Raw genomic sequence first — 3,661 nt, forward strand, 5'->3', positions numbered from 1 at the left:
AGACTATAGACTAGACTATAGACTAGACTATAGACTAGACTATAGACTAGACTATAGACTAGACTATAGACTAGACTATAGACTATACTATAGACTAGACTATAGAATCGACTACAGACTAGACTATAGACTAGACTACAGACTAGAATATAGACTAGACTATAGACTAGACTGTAGACTAGTTCAGAACTAGAACTGAACTGGAACTGAACTAGAACTGAACTAGAACTGAACTGAACTAGAACTGAACTAGAACTGAACTAGAACTGAACTAGAACTGAACTAGAACTGAACTAGAACTGAACTAGAACTGAACTAGAACTGAACTAGAACTGAACTAGAACTGAACTAGAACTGAACTAGAACTGAACTAGAACTGAACTAGAACTGAACTAGAACTGAACTAGAACTGAACTAGAACTGAACTAGAACTGAACTAGAACTGAACTAGAACTGAACTAGAACTGAACTAGAACTGAACTAGAACTGAATTAGAACTGAACTAGAACTGAACTAGAACTGAACTAGAACTGAACTTGAAATGAACTAGAATATTTCTAGACTATAAACTAGAATATAAACTAGACTTTAGACTAGAATATAGATTTGCCTAAAGACCAATATACTAGAGTGCAGACTTGAGTAGACACCTCAGAGCTGCCTATGTGTATAACTGTCGAGCATAATGTAGGCAAGAGTGTGGACTATACTATAGTTGAGATATAAGCAATACGTCAGTATACAGTTAAAAAAATAGCCCTGATGAGAGTCAAAACCACTCAACAGATCATGGTTAAGATAATGGACGAGACAACACCATAGATTAGATTGAAGTCCAAACTGTAAACCACACAATATAAAGGCAATGTTCGAGAGTAAGTTTAGTTTTTTTCAGCTTTAGAAAAACAGCACGATGCATGGCTTACATGCCTGTCAAACTCTAGCTAGAATTATAGAAAAAGCTATAAACTCGACTTAAAAACACACTGAATTAAACTATGAAAGAGATTTTTTTCAAGACTGTAGATCATTCTATAACCGAAATGGAAATTGTTTATATATATAATAATTTTTGGGAGGTTGTGTTTCAAATCCTCTTAACACTTGGCTGCTTTCTTTAAACAATTTATGTATGCGAATTACTTATTTGCGATCTAGCCTTAAGGCTCTTAAATATTTAAAATCATAAATAAATTTTCTTTTTTTTATTATTTTAGGCAAAGAGTTATCATAAACATTTCATTGAAATTGTTTAAGGATATTCTAAGAGAAATGTTGAAAAAAAGGACTTCATTAAATGGCAAAAATTATGAGGCGTTTACAAGAGGTTGTCATGACAAAATTTTGACATTTATGCAAGTTTATGAGGTAAGTGATGTTAAAAAAAAAAAACAAAAATCAGAAAAAAAGGACATCGAGTAGAGAAGGCTATAAAAGACAAACTCATTATAAAATCCTCCCTTGTAGTATTTAAGAGTTTTCTAGGCTGACTGACAAGTCTATCAATATTTTCACACACACTCAGTGGGTAGGCTGCTAAACGATCGATGCCAATCACTAACTTATCATAAGTTTAATAATTTTAAGGGTTATTTTGGATAGAAAGATATTATGTAAAAGGATATTATTGCTAAAATCTAGAATTGATATACATGATTGAACATTATGACAGTTTGAATGAATTGTTTCAAAAAAAAGGATTTTGCAAAATCTTAAATTACAAGATTTTTTTCCTTTAAGAAAAAAACAAAGAAAACAGTCTCCTGAGAGATCATAATTTTTTGATATTTATGGGCTAAACGTTGCAATAATGTTATGTTATTGTGTTCTAAGATTTTAGTAAAAGACTTTTTTTATAAGGTTTTGACATTAATATAATATTTTTATCTTTAAATGATAATCGACGATGTAATAAAATATCCAAAATAATAAAAAAAATATTTTTAAACCTTTTTTTGCTGTGAAGGATCATAAAGTACTTTTTCTTATCTTGATGACATTTTTGTTTAGCACCTTTTTTTTCTGAGCAAAAATTTGCAAATTTGAATTGTTCTCGAAAAAGGCAAATTATTTATCTGATTTATGCTAATTTAAATATTAGTTATTTGTCAAAGATATCTATGTTCATAATTTGATAGTAATCTAATTAGGTAATTAGCATATCATCTGAAACTAATCAGTTTTAAACAGAAATTCGCACGGTTCTCATTGCTATCACAGCAAAATTTTGCGATCGTCTTCTGTCACTATCCATAATCAGTTTAGTCAAAATTTAAAAATTGTCTTTATAATTATTAAAGAAATTTCAGCTGCTGATCCTTCAAATCCTTTAACTCTCGCAAAATACATAAAAACTTCGAACTTCTTTAAGATTTCAAACATTTTCTTTTCGTCCTTAATGTCAAATTTTATGCAATAAATTTTACACTTAACATAAATTTTACAGCTTTAACATTTTAAATTTTGTCTAATCTTCACACTTTTAACAGCTGATATAAAGGTTTTGGTTTTAAAATCTTTAAAACCTCTGGTTTTAAAATCCTTTAAAACCTCTTTACGCAAAAATCAACAACCCAAAGAAATCCTTTACGAAATACATCTTTTTCCATAATAAATTTCAAATTTTATTACATTAAGCTGCTCTAGTTTTTGAAAAACTGCATATTTTTTCGCAATTATCTTAACCATTGTTTTCTCTAAAATAGTACTTCAGTTTGCACTTAAAACACCATGGGTGGTTTAAAGAAAACTACAACAAATCTCAAGTACTTAAGAAATCCAACCATATCCCCTGCTGACCACATACGCACACACACACACACCACAGCTAAAACTCAAGGTGTGAAAACATCATCATCATCATCATTATTATTATTATTGACATCTATGGTCTGCATATTTAAAGCTGATCATAAAATCATCTTTTTCTTATATAAAAATATTCGAACCAAAAATTTTATGACTTTTTCTTGTCATTTCTTTGAGAAAATAAGGGAACATAAGGAAGATTTTATGTCATTGTTTTGTCATTGATTGACTTGTCTTTAGGAATTTTTGTTCGATTCATTCTCTCTATCTCTAAAAACCAAAAACATTGTTAAAATTTTTATGCATTTTTTTTACGACTATGACACGCGTTTTTATTATATCAAAATATTTTTGTTCAAATTTACTATAAATTAGAGAAAATTTATGATATATTTAGGTGAAAAATCCAAATATGAAGTGTTATAAAATCGTTAGCAGATGTTTTCATAGAATAATAACTATTTTAAAGGACCTCATTAAATACGTATTTAATCAACCATAGTAATAAAAACTACAACCTAAACTATAGCTTAAAATTTAAGACTATTCCGTAATCTACGCCATTCTATAAAATCTAGTCTTTAGTCTGATCTTAGGCCTAGTCAATAGTATACACTATAATCAGATTTTTTATGGTCCTGTTTATACTTGAGGCTATAGACTTTAGACTATAGAGACTACAGTCTTGTCTACAACTGAAACAAATATCTTGTCTATAGTTGAGATTATAGCCTTGTCAGTCTAATCTATAATCTAGTCTATAGTCTAGTCTATAGTCTAGTCTATAGTCTAGTCTATAGTCTAGTCTATAGTCAAGTCTATAGTCTAGTCTATAGTCTAGTCTATAGTCTAG

This window comes from Lucilia cuprina, chromosome 3 (genome assembly GCF_022045245.1).
Source record: "Lucilia cuprina isolate Lc7/37 chromosome 3, ASM2204524v1, whole genome shotgun sequence".
In the NCBI taxonomy this organism is placed as follows: domain Eukaryota; kingdom Metazoa; phylum Arthropoda; class Insecta; order Diptera; family Calliphoridae; genus Lucilia; species Lucilia cuprina.